The sequence below is a fragment of the Solanum dulcamara genome, chromosome 6 (assembly GCF_947179165.1).
Source record: "Solanum dulcamara chromosome 6, daSolDulc1.2, whole genome shotgun sequence".
Taxonomy (NCBI): Eukaryota; Viridiplantae; Streptophyta; class Magnoliopsida; order Solanales; family Solanaceae; genus Solanum; species Solanum dulcamara.
This window is the reverse complement of record NC_077242.1, coordinates 65121038-65142597: the sequence shown is the minus strand read 5'-3', so window position 1 is coordinate 65142597 and position 21560 is coordinate 65121038. Positions and strand designations below refer to the sequence as shown.

The window sequence follows — 21560 nt, the reverse complement described above, 5'->3', positions numbered from 1 at the left end:
AGTCCGATGTAATTAGATAGAATGACTTGTATAAACTAATTCATTTGAGTCTTATCAGCATATTGAGTCTTGGAAGGAGTATTAAGCACTGATTTGGGTAAGATTATAGTTACAACTCAAATTCCATTAACTATGTAACCGGCGTAGGATGAAGGGTTAAACCTCTTAAATCCCTAAATGATGGACATTAATAGATTGTGGATCCAATAATAGTAATTCGTCCCTTACCCTGACAAAGTATTGAACTGGTGTGGCTACGACATCACTTCATTGTGAAAGTGTTGGTATTGGGTAGTTTGAGTCATTGTCAATGATTTGATGGATGTGATCTGAAAGGATTAAGGAGTTTGTATCATTTTCTCTTAATGTTTTGTTTCTTGCAATGGGGGTAGTAATATCAGTACTAAGTTATACTTAAAGATTTGCTTGTACTCTTGCACTGTGTCTAATACGAGTGTCTTGCTCCATCGTTTATAATGTTTTGAGACTCGTAACCTGGTTTTCGTCAACTTGGTTATTCATTTGGTCATGTGCATTTGTTGTTTGGGAAGTGTTTGGTTTAATTGTTGAAATCGTTTTGCTATGTGATTTTGGTTGACTTACTATGATTGTTTCTTGCTGAGGAGAGGAACTAGGTCCCATATTAGTGGCTAGGATTGTTTCTTGCTGGGGGAGATACTCGTTCCCATGACTTCGGGATGTTGTTGGAAACTATGTGTAGATATTTCTTCATCAACGTGGTTATTTATTTTTTCATGAGTAGTATTTGTTTGGGAAGTGTTTGGTTAATTGTTGAAGTCCTTATGGCAAATGGTTTTGGATTAGTGGCTAGGGATGTTACTTGCTGAGTAGTGGTACTAGTTCCCATAATTTCAGGATTTTGTTGGAGACTATATGGAGGAGGTACTTTGTTGTAAGTAGAGGTGGTTGGTAGGGTAGTTGGTAGTTTATAGGATGGGTTTGGTGGTGTATGCACTAGTTTTTTTTATGATTTTTTTTGTAGGTCCCTTTTGCATCGTTGGATAATTTAGTAGCACTAAAGGAAAATTTTGAAATTATGTCTTTGACGTGGCTTGTTGTGGCTTTGTCGTGAGTCGTGGCAGCCTCCCCTCCCGCGGTCTTTTCTCCATTATTTTTAGGGTCAATCTGGGTTTCAATGGAGTTGTTTTCCTTAATGATAGTTTGAGTTGTTAATTCTGCACGTGTATTGAGTTTGTAGGCCTGGGTTTGTACATTATGGGGTGTAGGAAATTTGTTATGGTTGGCATCTTGGTAGGGGTGCTTTTGGTAAGTAGAAGGTTTCCTCTTTGGGTACACTATTATGGTCCAACCCCATCATCATTTGATTTGGTAGTCGTGTTGGAAGTGACATTGTTAATTTGTGTAGTCGTGTGACGTGGAAAGGGTGTCGTTAGGTTTGTTTGGGCATGAATGAAGTAAGTGTCCTAGCCTTCTGCAGATGGTACATAGTGGCATAGAGGGTTCATAAAGTATTTTTTGAAGATGAGTACCGATGAGGATGTCTACTGGTAAGGTTTTAGAGATCGGTGCGAGGATACATAACCTAGCATATCTTTCTCTAGTGGCATTCATGGTGACTGTATCTATTTTGAGTATCGTTCCTATTTGGTTACCTATTTTCCGTAGGAGGTCTAGATCATAAAATTCAGCAAAGTTCAGGAAGTTGTATCCACACTATGGCAAAATTGGTTTGAGCTAAGGATGGATTGAATTTAGATTCCCATTTACGAACAGATACGAATTGGGATCCAACGAACCATAGCCCCTGTTGAAGAATTTTGTGATCATTTTCAGTTTTGGTTAGTTTGATTCCTTGCTAAGGTCTATAAGATTGATATTTTTCGATAACTGCCAGATAGCTTGGAGTCGATTTTGGAGATAGATGTACCCTATTTTTTTCCCAATGAGCTTAATGATTATAGAGGGTTTCCAAGGGGAATATAGTCGATGTTTTGCACTTGATGTAAGAGGAATGAAGTTTGGGTAGTTCTGTGGGTTCTCCTGCTCATCTTGGAAATTAATGTTTTCTAAACCTTGTGTAACGTAATTGGTGTCTGGTTCTATAATTGAAGCTTTGAGTGTATCCAAGAAACTTACCTTCCTTGGGATTGCATGTTGATGTTCCTCCTCTTTCTGTTTCTTAGTACTTCATTTAAGCAAATCTATTTCCTGGTCGCTCATGTCTTGATCCTTCGAATTCATCTCCTTGTGTGATGTTAGTAACAAGGTTTTAGTGAGAAGTTGGAGAAAAATTCTAGAGAGAGAAAAGGCATGGAGACAGTTTTTTATTTACAAAGTGACATTACGCGGGAAAATATATTTGATTATTGGAGTGAATAAATTGAAAATGTTGCATTCCTTTGAAGATAAGTTCAGACAACAAAATATTATTTTTACTATTGCACATTTTGAAAAATTCCATAGTCATTTTATCAATTGTTCATTTAAATATAGGGCTTATTGTGAAATAAAGTCTTATGTGTATAAAAAACTTGATAATCAAATGTACGTAGAATCAATTGCTTAAGCTACAAAATTGTTTAGGGTTTAGAAATTTAAAGGATTGAAATATGAAAATATTTTATTATTGGAATGAATAAAATGTCAACGATTCCTCGTTCAAATTTGAGATAAGGACATCATTAAAAATGTTGCATGATTAAATTCCTTTCTTTAATTAATTAAGACTATTAAAAAAGGCTTAATAACACATGCAACGGTCATTAAGGCCTCACCCCAAAAAAATTCGGTAACTTTGCTTCAGAAAGCAAACATCTAACTCTTTCCATCGAAGTCCTGTTCATCCTTAGTGCCAACCCATTAAGCTGAGGGGTCTTAGAAGGAATCTTCTGGTATCTAATATCTTTGATACTTGTTGTATTCGTTAAACGGTCAATAATATTTATTATTGTTATCAGTACGAATACATTTCGGCTTCTTTTCAATTTCTCTTTAAATTGAAGTTTGAAACTATTTAAAGACACCTAACACTTGATATTTAGTCTTCAAAACATCGACTCAAAGTTTTCTTGAGCAGTCATCAATGAAAGTGACAAAGTAAAATGCATCACCTAGAGTTATTATCTTTCTTGGACCACATAAATCAGAGTACACCAACTCAAGCAACTCTATATTTCTTGAAGGATGATTAGATTTAATTAAAGAAAACTCTATTTTGTAATGTTCATACTTTTCTAATTTACCACTTTGAAAATCTAACAATAATCTGACGATAAACCAGAAGAATTCCAATCCGAAGAAACATTTCAACAGTCAGAATTAACATTATATTAATAGTGGAATTAGTCAAATTCTTTAAATGGAGCATGTGAATGACTAGCTGATATTAGGGAAATAAAATTGTTTCAATAGTATAAACAATTAATTAGTCCTTATCCGAAGGAGCTCGATTATTAGCCCGTTAGGTGATCCAAAGGAATTGATAAGTACTAACTATTATAATTATCTTTTGGTATTAGCATTTATTTATGGATAAATAATTATGTATGTTTTGATAGAAGCGTTAAAACTGATATTTTCGGTGATATTAACATTTTTTTTATGTGCGCAATGAGAAATATACTCTTTCTCCTCCCTTTTAATTAAAGCTTAGCAAAAACTGTGCTGACGTGCTCCAACAATTTATACAAATATTTAACTTGTAGTATATAAAATATCCTTTTCTTCATTCCATTTCATCACCTATAGTCTAAGTTAAACTACTCGTTTCTTCTTTGAATACAACTTACTACAGCTGTTTCATTGGAAAATTTGACTAAACCATTAAATAAATTGCAAGTCCTTGCTATAAATACTTGTCTTCATTTATAGTTTCCACACACAAATCACTTAATAATTTCCATTTCAAAGTAATATAGATATGGCAAAGTCATTAGTAAGCTACACAACCTTCCTTGCTCTCCTCTTATGCTTCCTCCTCATTTCATCCAATGGTTTGTACTGCTTCATTTGTTTCTCATTTTGTGAATATTCTGAAAATATACTAAGTTAGCATATATTTTATCATCAAAAAAAAAAAAAAGATATTCCTGCCTCAATCCCAAGCTAGTTCTAGTCAATTTATATAAATACTACTCACCATCCATTGTAGGGGCAGAGCTAGAAGCCTGGATACGGGCTTAATAACATCTGCTCAAATAATGTATTTGTATTAAGAAGTTTATTAAATATGTACAAATATTAAGTTAAGAACTAAGTTATTAACACTTGAAATTATTTTTATAAAATTCTGAATCTCTATGACCATTGGCCTCTATTTGGACCCAAATAGAATTTTGAAGAACCATCACATATTAATTAATTCCACACTGGTTGTTAACCTTCCGCAATCCTTTCAAGGTATAGGTAGTTAGCCCCTTTCTATGCCTTTGCACACTTAGACCTGAACTCGCTATATATGTACGTGATATCAGATGATTATCATTATTATTATAGCCTCTAATGCATTTGTACATGTAAGGATGATCGATCTGTTAATTTTTTGAGACAATAACCATATACTTCAATTCTAATAAATAATTGTAACAAAAGAAAGAAGTTATAATAAGTGGTTGTTTCCATTCAGAGATGCAAGGAGCTGAGGGGAAAGTTTGTCGTTGGAGGAGCCAAATACTGTTTTCAAGCTTTTGCTTGTCCAGTGGGAATTGCTTCAAAAAATGCAAACAAGAGTATTCTAAGGCAACAAAGGGTCAGTGCATTAGAAAAGGCTTTTATCGTTATTGCTACTGCTGGAGCAATTGCAAATAATAAAGCATCAATTGCTTATATATGTGAAAGAATAAAAACACTACCAATTCATTAGAATTGTAGTGATTGTGAGGAAGTAGTACTATGTCAATGTGATGTTTGTATTATGATAAAATTGTACGTTTTCTTCTGTTTATGTCAAGTTAATTAATCTAAATAATTGAAATAAATTGTCTCGTGGTTATTTTAATTTAATTAATCAGATGATATGATTGTTACAAAAATTCAGTAGAAAGACGGAGAATGACTAAAAAGAATCGAACAAGTGTCTTTTATTGTACTCTGCAACTGCAAGCTCTCTTTATACAAGTGAATTACAATGACTAAGTGCAGAAAAATAGGAACCAACGTAACTGATAGCTAAACAATTGCTAAACAGTTAAAGATAAAATATTCTACTAAGTTGCCTACTGCAAATCAAACTCTAGAAACAAAACTAAACCTACGAAATAGAACTACTACCAACAAGCTCCTATAAACTAGGATAGCAGCTAATAAACTAAGACATATCACGTTTTTTAACATTCCCTCCCTTAAACTAATGTTCTCGAACATTCCGTTTAATTCTCAAAAGACGGGTCCACAAAAGTACAAACTCCAAGTAATTTTCTAAGCTTCACAAATGATGCATATTTGAAGGATTTGTGAAAATGCCAGCGACCTGATCTTCAGTTCTATAGTAGACAAGATCTATTACTCCATCTTCAGTGAGATCTCTTAAAAACGAAACCTTACATCAATATGCTTGCTTCTCCCGTAAAAAATTGGATTTCTGAACAATTTTATAGCACAACTGTTGTCACAATAAATTGTTGTTGGTTCTTGTTGCTTGAAATTTAGCTCACTAAGAATATTTCTTAGCCAAATGGCTTGCGAGGCACATGCAGTAGCAGCAACAAACTCAACTTCAGTTGTTGACAAAGTGACGATTGGCTGCTTCTTTGATGACCATGAGACTGCACCTGAACTCAACATAAACACATAACCTGAAGTAGTACTCTTCCGATCATCTAAATCTCCACATAATCACTATCAGAAAACCCAATCAGTTTTGTCTTTTCATCCCTCTTGTAGAACAACCCAAAGTCGACAGTACCATTTAAGTATCGAAGGATCCTTTTTGCAGCCAAAAGATGCAATTCTTTTGGATTCTCCATGAATTTGCTAATGAGACTTACAGCATGTGCGATGTCTGACCTTGTTGGTGTCAAATACATCATACTTCCCACAATTTGTTTGAAAAAGTGTCATGGATCCTCGTTCCTCCAAGATCCTTTGTAAGCTATGGGCATATGCAATGCACCCAAATATTCTCAAGTGATCTACGGCTAGTCGTTTTCCACTCCATATATTTAACTGCAAATGTGGGGCATCTATTCATGATGTGGATACTCCCATTGACTGCTTCAGGCTAAAAACTTCTTGAAACTCCACTGATTTTCATAATGATCCACACCATGTTCATAATACTACAATTTTTCCAATCACAAACTCCATTTTTTGGTGCAAGTACGTTGCTGAAGGTTACCTCCTGATTTCATGAAGCTCAAAAAAATTTGCAAATTCATGTGAGTTGTATTCTCCGCCATGATCTGAACGAAGAACTTTTATTGGACTACCAATCTTTTTTTCAACAAGTACTTTAAAGCTTTTAAAAGTTCAAAAACTTCAGATTTAACCTGCAAAAAATATACCCAACTTTTCCGAGTAAAATATCAATGAAGGTAATTATGTATCTTTTACCTCCATTAGAAGATGGTGTTATCGGTCCACAAATATCAGAATGGACAAGTTCAACTGCTTTCTTTGCTCTCCATGAAACCTTTTATGGAAAAGAGTTGCGAGACTGCTTGCTAACCACACGCTCTTCACAAGTTTCAGATGGAGATGAAGTTTGAGGAAGATCAATCACCATATTCTTATGTTGCAAGGTTCTTAATCCAGCAAAATTGAGATGCCCAAATCGAAAATGCCATACCAGGATGGAGAGGAAACATTATTTTTGCAGTCATTTTAACTTGAACAATTAATCCCAAATTATCATCTTGAATCCTACAAAATCCATTTTTAATGACAATTTCATACCCTTTCTCTTGCAACTGACTGACTCAAAAGATTTGATATTAACTTTGGAATATAAAGGACATCAGATATTATTTGAGCAGTATTCCTTTTAGTCTAAATGGTTACCTATTCTTTTCCCGTGACTGCAACTTTTGAATCATTTTCAAACTTCACAGAAACTCGATATGACTCATCTAATGTGGAGAAAGCTGACTTGTTTCCGCACATATGATTGCTGCAATCAGTGTCTAAGTACCAGATAGTCTGCTGAATTTCATCTGTCACTTGTTCTTTCTCCTGATAGGCCATTAACAAAGAGATTTCTTCTTCCTATACTGCAAAATTAGACCTCCTTCCACCCTCTCTATTTAAGTTAGTTCAACATTTTGATTTATAATGGCCATACCTGTGACATCTGTAGCAATATTTATCAAAAGAACAAATATATGCACCATCATTATCTGACCGGATGCATTTCAGTTTCTTCTGTCTGTTTCTCAACCAAGGCCTGAAAATTCTTGAACACATTAAGTACTTGATCCTTGGACTTCAAAGAGTATACCCAGAGTTTCTAAGAATGATCATCAATAAAAGTCACAATGTAAATTGCACCACCATGAGACCTTACCTTAAAAGGACCACACAAATCAGAATGTACCAACTCCAGTAAATCAAGCTTTTTTGAAGGTGGATAACTTTGAAAAGAAAATCTTTTATGTTTTTTCGCAAGACAATAAACACATTTCTTTAACTTTGCTTGTTTCACTCCAGAAAGTAATTTTTTCTTATCCAAATTATCACTCCCATTCTCACTCATATGACTCAACCTTCTATGTCGTAACTCTGATGAAGTATTATTCTCCACAAAGTTTATTGAGCCTCTAGAAATGGAGCCCTGGAATACATATAAGTTAGACAACTTGTCACCTCGAGCCACAATTATTGAACCTTTAGTAAGCTTTCACTGGCCAGCACTGAGGGTGTTAGCATAACCCTTATCATCAAGGTTTTCTACAAAAATCAAATCCTAGCGAACATCTAGAGCATACATGACATTGTTGAGAACTAGTCTCGAACCATTGTTATTTTCCAAACAAACTGTGCCAACGCCAAGTACCTCAACCTCATTACCGTTGCCTATTTTCAACATTCCAAAATTACATGGAGTGTAACAAGAAAATAATTCTTTCTTTGGAGTGACATGAGAAATACCACTAAATTTCACAAACCAGCTGGACTCACCACAAACAAGATTAACAACATTTTTACCACAAGCAATAAGAATATCATTCTTAACAACAATAGCAACATGATTTTTATTATTGTCATCTTTCTTTTATTGTCTCATATCTCTCTTGTACTTATAGCAATATTTCTTGATATGTCCATTCTTTTGGCAATAGTCACATGTAATATTCTTGTACTTAGACTTTGACTTACTTCTACTTTTATCGCTATCATTGTGACCTCTGAACTTGCTTCTCCCCTTGTCTTCAGTAACCAAAATATCGGAGTGTGAAACTGAAGAAGATGAGCCGTGATATCTTCTTCTCATCTCTTCATTTAAGACATCACTCTTTGCATAATTCATAGTTACAATACCACTGGGAGAAGAATTAGTCAAATAAACTTGAAGAGTTTCAAAAGAATCTGACAGAGTTTTAAGAAGCCAAAGTCCTTGTATTTCTTCATCAAACTTTACACCCATTCCGAACACCTGGTCAAAAACACCCTGAAAATCATTTATATGATCTGAAATAGGATTGTCTTCTTTATATTTGATATTCATTAATTGTTTCAGCAGAAACAAATTGTTATTGTTAGTGTTCGAAGCATAAAGTGTCTTAATCTTATCCCATAAACTTTTGACATGTATCTCATTCACAATGTGATTTCTAACATTATCTTCAACTCATTGTCTAATATAGACACAAACCTGTAGGTGCTCAATTCTCAATCCTCATCATTCATAAACTCAGATTTATTAGAAGCAAACACATATAAATGTATTTTCTTGACAAATAGAAGATCTTTCATTTTGTCTTTCCAAATATGATAATTGATGCCATTCAAACATACTATCTTACTCATATTTGACTCTATCATTCAAATAAACAATCAACAAACTAGTTTGTTAGGAAAGGAAAGCACAAACAAAAATGTACGACAGGACAATAGTGGAAGAAAACCCAGATCTAAACTTTCCTTCTATTTGAACCAAAATGAGACAAACCAATTCAAGCATAAATGTTGTTTTGGGCATGTAACACCTCAGAATTTTTTTCACAAAGACTCGAATATTTCTTCACGTGTGTGTAGACTCGAACCGAAGGACTTGTAATTTTATATATGAGTTAGGATTAATTCCTAAGTATTTGAAGGGTATTAGATGTGGTTTAGTGTCATAAGACATCTCTAACACCAAGTCGAGTCCACAGAATTAGTCTCGGCTAAGTTTCCGAATGAGTTCGTATAAGGGTCAACTTCCAATGGCCATATCTCTTTGAATATAATGAACTGGGTATCCTATGACCTACCAAATTAAAGGTATTTGAGTTATCTTTCCAACGCCACTAAGATTGTAATTTTTTGAGTTTGGAATCAAAGGTTATGACCCTTTTTCTATAGACTAGTACTGCAGGAATTTCAGGCCTGGGCGATCACTGCAGGGATTTCAGGCCTGGCGCTCCAGTGGCGCCCGGCGCCACTATAGCTTTAGAAAACAGCCTCAGTAGTTTGTTCCTTGGCGCGATGCACCACTATTAGGTTTGCAAGGTTTTAAGCCCATTTTGTCTTCGCGCTGCATTGGCGCGATGCGCCACTATAGCGCCAACAAGATTTTAGCCCTTTTTCCAGATTTTGATGAAGGGCAACTTAGACATTTTCCCTAAATATATATAACCTAACTTGAAACTTTTTGGGATCATTTTTTTCAGCCTTCTCACCTCCAAAGAAACCCTAATATTCATCCCCTCTTCTCTTTCAAATCATCTCCAACAAAATCCTCACAAAAGCTCAATGATTCAAGCTTCCCATTTAAGACCCAACAACAAGATTTCTTCAAAATCTACTGGTATGTAAAGCTAACCTAAAATATGGATTGAGTTCTTTCATATGCCCCATAGATGTGTTGGATGAATATTGTGAAAGACTTGAACCTTCCATGAAGGTTTTCTTGAATTTTTCCTAAATTATAAATTTTTTTTATATATATACTATTAATTGATTGATGATATTCATGACTTGAATTACTAAATAGTTATCTTTCATATTATTGACTACAAATGAATTTTTATCTATAAATTCATATGTATTGATGGTGTTCTTGAGTTGAGTTTGGTTGAGAGTATGGATTCATGTATTCATTCACATGAACCCAAGATGAGATTTTCTTTGTCATAATTGTCTTGAGGTTGAGATTGATGGTTTTATGTATATGTATTGATTGGAATGAAAAGAATGAATTGGGATAGTTATGAATGTGAATGGCATAAAAAGAAATGAAACCTTGGTAGAGCTCGAATGTCATTTTTTATTTCTATAAATGGGATATAGAATTAAATAAGAATTTTGGAGCAAGATGTTTGATAATGATGTGAATGATGATGTTTGATGATGATGTTTTAGGTGAAATGGATTGGAGTCTAGTGTGACTACATGATATGTGATTTGCATAATTTGATTTGATTGGAGTCATATGAGTATAAATTATTATTTGAGAAGGAGTTTTAAATGAATGATTGTGAACATTTTTGCATAAACTATTTATACACTATTTTGAGTTTAAAGAATGATTATTTTCATCTTTGATTTAAAAAAAGGAGTTTAAGTATGAGTTGAGTTTGAGGAGTCTCTAAATTATCATTTTTGAACATGAATATTTTTAGTATAAATGAGATGAGTATTTTTACATTAAAATGTCTATTTTGAATTTGAGTTGAGGAGTTGAGATTATGTTTTAATTGCATCTAATATTTTCTACATTCATTGACTTGAGATGGTATCAAATTTAAAGAGAAGAGTTTGATGATTGAGATGAGTTGATTTGAAAGAAGGTCCAATGAGGCCAGATTTGATTGAGTTTTAAAAAGAGTCCAATGAGACTAAATGAGTTGATTTGAAAATAAGTCCTAAGAGACTAAATGAGTATTTTACTCACTTGATAGATATGAGCATATTGAGTCTTGGAAGGAGTATCGAGCATCGAATTGGGTAAGAGTATAGTCCATACTCGAACCAATAAACTACGTCGCCAAACATAGGAGAGGATTGGATCGTTAAAGTCGGATTTTTCCTAAATTACTGTCTTGACATGATAAGACTTGATTGGTTATGGATCCATGATTATTGATTCATTCTTACCCTGGCAAGGTATGAATGGACGTGGCAATAACGTCGGCTTGTTGTACTATCACTCGCTCATATGGTGATAGTTCTCGGTTAGAAAACTCCCAATTAAATGGTTTGTGCTTGATATGATTGGTTTGATTGTGATTGTAGATGATTGGGTTGAATTATAAAACATTGCATAATTTAATTTGCATATCTATTGAATTGAGTCCTTTGACTTTATGGCGGAGTTGATTGCATATGATTGGATTGGATTGAATGTGAATATACATGATTGGATTTGATTGGATGATATGTGATTGGATTGTGTATGATTGGATTGGAGTAGATGATATGTGATGGATTGGATTAAATGATATGTGATTGGATAGTGTACGATTGGATTGGATTGTATATGATTGGATTAGATCGGATTGTATATGATTGGATTGAGACGATTGTATATAATTAGATTGGATCGGATGATATATGAGTGGATTGAATTGAATGATTTAATTGAATTGTATTGTACATAATTGGATTGGATTGGATGGTTTATGATTGGTCTCTGTCTAAACTGTGTTCTTACTTTAGACTTATGACACTTTGATTGAGTCCCTCTTATCTTTCTGATTTGAGATATTTGAACCAATGTTATTCTACCTTGAGGTATGTTTCATTCTGCCATATTACATACTCGTACATTCCATGTACTGAAATTCATTTAGACCTGCATCATTTCATGATGCAGAGACAAGTTTAAGAGATCGTCAATAGGAGCACCATTGGGGATGTATTCACGCTCAGCTTATTGGTGAGTCCTCTCCTACATTCGGAGGACACCACTTATGTTATTCTTGCGTCGAATTAGCCCTTTTCATTTTGATTTGAGGTAGCCATGAACATGTCATTGGCACCAATTAGATAGTAGTGATAGAGGTTTTATAGACTAGATAGTGATGGGTCAATTGAGTATTTTTTCCTAGAATTATTCTTGTCAAACTATTTTAATGACAAATATTGGAGTTTGATTTGTTGGCCCATTACCTTTCTTTCTTGAGTTAGATCGTTGATTTGGATTGCCCGCCAAATATTCTTTTTATTTTAAGTCTTCCGCTGATTGAATGAATGAACGGATGTGTGATCAGGCAAAGTGGTTCACTTGGAAGCTAAAAATGGTTTTTGAGTACCGGCTACGTCTAGGGTACCCTCCCAGAGCGTGACAGGGCAGCAAGCATATCACTAAAAATAAATATGGTAAGGAAAAACTAAATCTACATACGAGACACCAAATTTACGTGGAAAATCTCTTTGGTATGAAGAGTAAAAACCACAGGACCAAAAGCTCCACTATAATCAACAAGAGTTACAAAAGTGTTCTCCAAAATTCCCACCAAAGAAGTGTCAAACAATGAGCAACAACAACTACAAGATAGCATCAAAGAACTAAAGAAGAAAGGAGTAAATCACCAAAAATTCAGCTATTGTTCACAAGCTAAAATCTGGAGCTACATGACTCCAAATCCATCTCTGTCAGTTCCCAATCAAAGATTAAGTTGAAAGGAACAATCTATCCAAAAAATCAGCTCAATCAGACATGAAACGAATCGGAAATTACAATTTTAAAATGATTTTTAAGGCTTGTGCGAAAATCTTCACTCTCACTTTTCTCTCTATTGTGCCTGTTAATCTCTCTTGTGAATTATGAAAGTAAGACCTAGATGAGTCTAAAATATGTACCATAAGAATTGGAGTTATGGACAAAAGTAGGCTAGTTCAAATTGAACTTTTATCTATCCACATAGGAAGAAAAAAAGACCAAAACCCAACATGCATGCCTATAAATAAAGTTCTTGAAAATTATATATTATATAAGTGTCAGTTGAATACATTTGAAAAATACTTGAAAGAATAAGAAAAGTTCTCCCCTTTTGTCTCTCTTTATTTTTTCTCTCTACATTTCTTACCTATTTTTGTTACAAACATCTCAAATTTTACTACGATTAATCACTTTTTGAGAAACTTTTTTTCTATAATAAGTTTTTATACACTTTATAGAGGGAACCCGCAACTAATTTCACACCCGCACTAAATTCATCACAAAAAGATTTCAATCTACTTCGTCCCACTCTGCCTTGCCCTGCCCCGAACCCGCATAAACCCAGACCCACGCCACTTTTTGTGATTTTCAAACCCTGCATAATGGCTTAAAGCTCAAATAAATTTTTAATCCAACTTTAATTCGAGGGGGAGAAAGGGTACATTCAATGATCCCAATCAATATTTAATGTGTATCCCCTCTATTAGAACATATTTGTTTATCCTGTATATTATGAATATCTATGTATTGCTCTGTAAGAGCTTACTTGTAACACCCCTCAAATTTTTTTCAAAGATTCGGACCCTTCTTGTGTTCGGGAGGGGTCGAACCCGAGTATCTTAAAGTATATTCGTGAGTTAAGATGAATCTCTGAGGGACGGAGCAGTGTTAGAGGTGATGTGGGGTCACTATGGACCCCTAGGACCGAGCTAAGTCCGAAAGATCCATCGTGGCTAAATTTAGGATGAATTCGTATAAGGGTCAACTTTTAACGACCCTATCTTTTGAAGGACGTCAATTTGGGTGGACCACGACCTATCAAATTAAAGGTCATTGAGTCTTCTTTCCAACGCCACCAAGAACGTAAATTTTGGAGTTCGGAGTCAAAAGATATGACGATCCTAAGATGAGCTAGCAGGCAGAAATTTCATTTTTGGCCTGGGTTGCAACTGCTGGGGGAAATGGCCTTGGCGCTGCAATGGCGCGACGCGCCACTATCGCGTCAGGAACATGCCTCAGTAGTTTGGTCCCTGGTGCGATGCGCCACTAAAAGTTCTGCAGGGTTTTTCAGGCCAAATTCCCAGAATTCAGGACAATGGCCTTGGCGCTGTAAGGGCGCGACGCGCCACTATCGCACCAGAAACATGCCTCAGTAGTTTGGTTTCTAGCGCGGTGCGCCACTACGAGGTGTGCAGGTTTTAGGCGTATTTCAGCCTGGCGCTGCAATGGCGCGATGCGCCACTATCGCTCCACGTGCATTTTTGCCTATTTTTCAGAACTTTGAGAAGGGGCAATTTGGGAATTGCCCCAAATTATATATGTATCACCCTAGACTATTTTGGGATTACTTTCTTCAGCCCCCACTCTCTCTCTAAAAAGCCCTAGGAGCTTCTCTCTCTCTCTCTTCTTCTTCTTCTCCATTTATAACAAAAGAGTCCAAGAGCTTCAAGATTTGAGTCCTCCATTAAAGACCCAACCACAAGGTTTTCTTCAAGTCTTCACTAAGGTATGTAAGGCTACCCAAAACATGGGTTGAGTCTACCCATGTGCTCTACTCTTTCCTTGAAGTTAGATGTTCATGAAAATAGAGTTTCTTGGTATGGTTTATGTTTGTATGAACTTTGTCTCCTATTTACTTGATGCTATATGTGTTGATGTTGTTGAGATAAGAAGTCCCTAAAATCCTTCATGTTATTATGAATTGATGGAGATGACTTGTTGTTACGTCTTGTTGATCTCTTTAGCCATGTGATTATGTTGCTTAAGTCAATTTCCTTAAATGTGCTATTCTACTTGAATTATTGAGTTGAAGTCATAGAGTTGTGCCGAATCTCAAGGAGATGTCATAAATGTTTGGGTAAATGAGACTTGATTGAGTTGATTTGAGGATAGAATTGACGAGTGGACAAGGTCCTAAATGAGACTTGCCATTATGACTCAAATTGAGTTAAGAATGAGGATTGAGTTGATGAGTGGGAAATGTTCCACATGAGACTAGCCGTGAGGGCTTGTTTGAGATGATTGGAGGGAGTCTTATGAGCATAGAGTCATGGGAGGAGTATCGAGCACCGAAGCGGGCAAGAGTATAGTCCATACTCGAACCCCAGAAACTATGCCACCAACGTAGGTAGTGATGGAACCGTTAAAGTCGGATGCTTCCCATGGGATCGAACCGTTAAAGTCGGATGTTTCCTATTTTACTGTCCTGAAATGATAGGACTTGACTAATCGATGGTATCCATGATTAGGGAGGAGTTCATGCCCTGCCAAGGTATGGACGTACGTGGCAACAATGTCTGATTGTTGTACTATCACCGTCTCATAGGTGATGGTTGTCGGTTAAGAGAAACTCTCATTTAGGCCTTGATAGTGCTCCGGGTCAGTTGAGTTAAGTGGCTTATGAGTTAGTCCTGTCTAAACTATTCTTGTTGGACTTAGGACATTTGAGTGAGTGGTTATGTATATATATATGAGTTAATATCCTGAGTTGATATTGATGCTTTCTTGATGTTGTTTCCTCCGGCCATTTTACATACTCGTACATTCCATGTACTGACGTCATTTGGCCTGCATCATTTCATGATGCAGCGATAGGTACCAGAGATCATCAACCGACGCTCCGTTGAAGATCCACTTACACTCCCAGCTAGTTGGTGAGTCATCCTAGGTCCCGGAGGATATTGAGCCTTCTTGTACAGTTTTGTTGTCATTTCTTTTATTTTAAATGTTGGTAGCCATGGACTTGTCATTGGCACCTTCTAGACTTGGATAGAGGCTTCATAGACTAGAGTGTGGGAAGGTTGGACTGTTATTTTGAGGAGTCCTATTTTTCTTGTTTTGTTGGGTTGAATATGTTTGGCCTTCGGCCCTGAAATGTGAATAGTATGCTATGATTGACCCCTCTTTTGGGTGAGTATGATTGAATGATGAGGTGACTGAATCAGGTGGTTCGCTTGAAGGTCAAAAATGACTTTCAAGTGTCGGTCACGTCTAGGGTACCCTCCCGGGGCGTGACATTACTTGTATAATATATAGTCTCAGGAAAGAATAGAGATTTATCTTCCATACTTAAAGTGTTATTTTACTATTCTTAGATTGTGATTTTTCTCTTATTTGAGCATGCGTTTTCTTAGGAAATTCATTAATATATATATAAATAAAAATAAAAAAAATTGACAAAAGTTATGGAACTTAGGGGAATTCAATCATGATTAGGACAATATAATAGGTAAAATACCAACACGAAGTCAACTCAATGAAAATGACAGCGAACAATTTATTTATACAAAAACTATAAACGTAGAATATCATATGAAAACATAACATAGAACAATTTCGATCACAATCACTACAATTCTAATGAATTGGTAGGTTTTTATTCTTTCACACATGACACAAGACAACACACCATTAATTTTTTATTTATTCATACATAAGCAAAGAGATTTGTGAGAACATTGGATGCTTCTTAGCACTTGCGCCAACAGTAGCAATAGCGAGAAAAGGTGCCTTTTTTAATGCACTGACCCTTTGTTGATTTGGAATACTCTTCTTTGCACTTTTTGAAACAAGTGTCACTCAACAAGCAAAAGCGGGTACGATATTCCTTGCTCCTCCATCGGCATGTTTTCCCTTCAGCACCTTGCATCTCTACCATATACAACATTTCTTTTGTTAAAATCATTTATTGGAATTGAAATATATCAATTAATAACGATATCATTGCATGTTACATGGATGGTGAGTAAATTTATGGGCAGAGCTAGTAAGGACCAGGAGTTCATTGAAACTCCTTCGGCTGAAAAATTACATTACTTATATATAGTAGATGTTGAACCCCCTATGAATTCTTCGTGTGTTCACTTTTTCATATTTTGAATCTTCTTATTGAAAATAATCCTGGCTCTGTCTATGTGAGAAATATTTAAAGAGATTGGCTGCTAATAGCTTGGAATTGAGGGGTAAATATTGTTATTATTGTAAAAAAGAAAATTAGAATTAAAATAATTTGAACGTAGTATATATTCAGCGTAGTCATGAATGAAATGACAAAGAATTTAAGAATTAAGTACAAACCATTGGATGAAATGAGGAGGAAGCATAAGAGGAGAGCAAGGAAGGTTGTGTAGCTCACTAATGACTTTGCCATATTCCTATAATACTTTAGATGTAATTATATTATCTTTGAAGTGATTTGTGTGTGGTGAACTATTAAGTGAAGACAGGTATTAATAGCAAGGCCTAGAAATTTATTTAATGGTTTAGTCAATTTTTCCAATAAAGATGTTATCAACGTGTTGACTATTTCAAAGAAGAAACGAGTAGTTTAAGGAATGAAGCAAAAGATATTACAATACTATAATATAAGTTAAATATTTTATATACCTTTTTTTGCATTTTATAAGATGGATATTTGGGTAAGATAATAACGTATAGAGTTTGGTATTGGTAAGCTTTAGATAGGAGAAGAAGTATATTTCCTCATTGCACAAAAGAACTGAATTTACACTCTCATATACTCCCTCGTTCACTTTTGCTTATCACGTTTCGCTTCACAAGAATTAATTTGACTAATATACAAAGCTAAATTGAATTAGATTAATTCTTAAATTTTAAATTTTAAATTTTGATGTTAGAAAAATATATGAAAAATACAATAAGTTGCAATCCTTTCATATTAAAATGATGAAAAATATATCTTAAAATGTTGGTCAAAATCCATACAGTTTGACTCTCGAGAAGCAAAACGTGAGAAGCAAAATTGAACTACGAAAGTATCTAGAAAAATGGTTGAATTATGATTACCTTGTTAGTTTCAATTAAATTATTAACGTTAGTCTAAAAACATAATATTACTCTGCATTATAATTTGCTTGTTTGTGCAGTACTTAAATCGAATATTCATGTCACTAGAGGGCAAAAGGAAAAGGTACAAAAAGAAAATAAAAATAAATAACCATTTGAATTCATTTTTGTTACAAAATGATCAACAGGGGTGAACCTATTATTCCAATTCATAAGGGAGCTTAGTGTTATAGAAAGAAACTTCAAAGGAGATAATATTTGGAACTTTGTTTTAGAGAAAAAGAAATAGAGCATGCAGAAGGGATTCTTTTTACATAATAGCCAGCTAAATTATTATTTTTAATCATATATATATAAATTACATACTAAATATATACGAATTATACATATTTCCATATAACGGCATGCTACTTTTTATTAAGCTATCAGTTGCTTGACCAACTTTTGAGCCGAGGGTCTCTCGGAAACAGACGTCCTACCTTGGTAGGAATAATGTCTGCGTACACTTTACTCTCCCCAGACCCCGCTTTGTGGGATTTCTCTAGGTTGTTGTTGTTGTTGACCAACTATTTAAATTAACTTTTAAAGAAAGTAAGAGATTGGATAAGCAACTATAAGTAGTTGGAATTCTATGCCTTCATATTAAAGATGACACATGTTTCTAATTGCTTTAGTTAAGGTAAGATTTGAGATATTTGACTTCAACATTTCTTAATTTTTCAGAATGAAACTCAATTTTTTAATCAAGATTCTTTAATTCTTAATTCCAAAAGAATGATGACACATGTACACACAACCCCTCCGTATAAACTATCTATAGCTTACCAATATAAAACATGAAATTATTCAACAACATATTAAGATTCTTTAATTATTTTATATCTGATCAACTTCATGAAATTATTGGACAACTAATTCCGTAAGAAACCGCGTTATATGTCATTTGTTTTGATTGTTTACATTATCTTTGTGTGTGTTCCGTACGATGGAAAATATTTTTTAAGAAAATAACTGTATTTTTTTTTTAACTGTCTTCTCAACTTCTTCATTGCCTCTTCATTTAAAGAACAACTAATTATGTTATTTTATTTGTACGCTATTTCTTTGTTCAATTTGACAATGTAGAGTCAATGTCAAATCCACTGTTACCAAGAGAGATGTAAGTTGTATAGGATAAAAATAATCAAAGGCGTATGGCCGTATCAAATTATAATACGTGGAGAGTAATAAACATAGCTCAATGTAAAGCTGAACAAGACATGGATTGGAACATATACTGGCACATAGAAGATAGGCTACAATGTTATACTTAACGTCAATAATACAATCTACACAGTGTGGAGCATATAGGATCAGAGATCAAGAAACCAAGAGGAGAAGTCAATGAGCTAACACTAGATTTTTTACCCGTTGAAGAATCTAATTCAAACACTTAGTTTGCAAAGATCATTGAATTTGTTTTACTATTCTAATATTGTAATCAGAGGCGGATTCAGAATTTTGAATCTCTGGGTGCCAAGCTACTTTGAACAGTAACATATGACAAAATTTTCAGCGTAGAGTAACATAATACATAAGATTTATTAGCAAATTTGCATACAAAATTTAGACTTGTTCTGTTGGTTCAGTTAAGATTTTACTTACAAGAGACCTAGGGTTCTCATCTACTTATTCACAATTCTTTTTACAATAAATTCGCTAATGATGTACATGGCAAAGAAGTTTTAAGAAAATACACCCCAGGGCTCGAACTTACATCCCTACAGTGGTAAACCTGAGCTTTAATCACTGGCATCACAAGACTCATTATTTCTAGGGGTGCCATTTATAACATTTATACTTTCGTTATAAATATATATACAAATATACATGTATATACAAATTTTCAATCGAGATCACAGGGTGGCATGGTACCCCCTTCCAACTACATAGATCCTCCCCTGATTGTAATCACATGTATATAGCCACAAACTACACCAAAAATCACAGTCTATGAATCATACCTTGTCATAGAATAGTTCCAATGCTTTTCGAAGAAGAAATCTTCACAAGAATTTTCTCACGAACTTTATCGGAATTGGAGAAGGAAGAAGAAGAAAGAAAGAAATGTTCTGTTTTTTTCTTTTCAAAAGTTATATCATTTCTCCTTTCAGAGAAACTGTTTATAAACCTAAAGGAACACAACTTTTTAAATAGTTGTGTCTCTTCACTTTTATTAATAAATTAAATATATAACATATATATTATTATTTATTAATATAAATTTAGGTTGATCCACATGGGTGATCCAATTCAATATTTTTCTTCATCTCCCATTCACACACAGTGGATCAACTCTCATTCTTGTTTGTTGAGAAACACTCGCATAGTTATCACATTGGTAGAGATATTAGCAGTAGATTTAGTTATCAATAGTTATCAGGTTTATCAAGTTGTTATAGGTAGATTTAGTCTTCCACAATATTAGATTAAGTTTTAAAGTAGTTTCTTAGAATTTATCGATTAGTTACGTTTACTTGTATTTAAGTTGATGTTACGATTGAATAAAGTTATCCAAGTTTGTTTTGATTCTCAATCTCTTTATGGTATCAGAGCAAAACTTAGCAACATAAATAAAGTTCTTATTTTTATAGCTGGAGCACACATAGTGTTAGAGAGCATGAAATTAAAATTAGAAGTCTTTATTTGAGTTAAACCAGTGTAAGTAATAGAAATAGTTTTACTGTCACCCATGAACGCCTCCCAATACCAATATATTCTTTAAGATTATCTGATCTGTTGTGAGATGATGTGTTGCTCTAAAAATCAAGGATCGAAGGATTTGCATCTGCATGATGATTCGACACAAAATTGACATTTGCTTCAAAATGATTGTGCGACTTTGAGCGACACACATCAGCAGTATGACCAACCTTCTAGCACAATTGGCATTTCACAACTTGCCTGGGTTGTCTCCCATTTTGTTAAGAGTCAAGGTACGCCTGTCGTGGAAATTATGGTTTTCCAGATTGATTGGGGAAGTGAAGAGTATTCTTGAGATGTTGAGGCTGAAATTTGGTCCATTGTGCAACAACAACCATGATGATTAAGGATGATTTATCGATTGGTAAGTTACTCGCACTTGGACCAACAATATTAATAGAATTTGATTCAGATGGTGTATTTATGGAAATAGGCTCTATCGCACGATCTTAGATCTGAAAGAAAGTAACATCCTAAATGTCCTGTAGCCTCCTGTCTATAGATGTGGTGCACAACACACCGATAAACAAGACTCTACTAGACACGGTCTGTAGACATTCCAAGGACGAACCGTTCTGATACCACTTCTGTCATGACCCAACCCTGTAGGCTGCGACTGGGGTCCAACCTGGACCCCCGTATACTTAATTATCAGATGTAAGAACAAATATAAGAACTATACCTAAGAACCCCAGTGGGTCATAGCATTTTCATAGGCATGTAGCCTCTTTCATTTGTATCTTGTCATGAAAGGGCGTGCAAGCCGACAAAGCTACCATAGTATCTTGATATTTATAATACATCACGTAGACATAACTGAACAGAACTTACACGTATAACCCACACACATGTCTACAGACCTCTAAGAATATTAATAGTAACATATGGCGGGATAGGGCCCCCACCGTACCCCTGAATAAATAAATATATATATTAGAAGGTCAGCACCAAAAGTTAGGCTCCAGAACAATGGAGCACTTCCGACATAGCTGAGTGGAAACCCTAAGCTGGC

At 34.7% G+C, this 21560-nt stretch overlaps 1 long non-coding RNA gene across 1 annotated transcript; it reads right to left on the bottom strand.

The window, feature by feature from the left end:
* Positions 1 to 16253: 16253 nt before the first annotated feature.
* On the bottom strand, positions 16254 to 17205 carry LOC129892460 (uncharacterized). The gene is made up of 2 exons (XR_008767321.1): positions 17078 to 17205; positions 16254 to 16651 (listed from the first exon to the last, which is right to left on the bottom strand). It is a non-coding gene; the product is annotated as an uncharacterized LOC129892460 (long non-coding RNA).
* Between the last annotated feature and the right edge of the window lie 4355 nt (positions 17206 to 21560).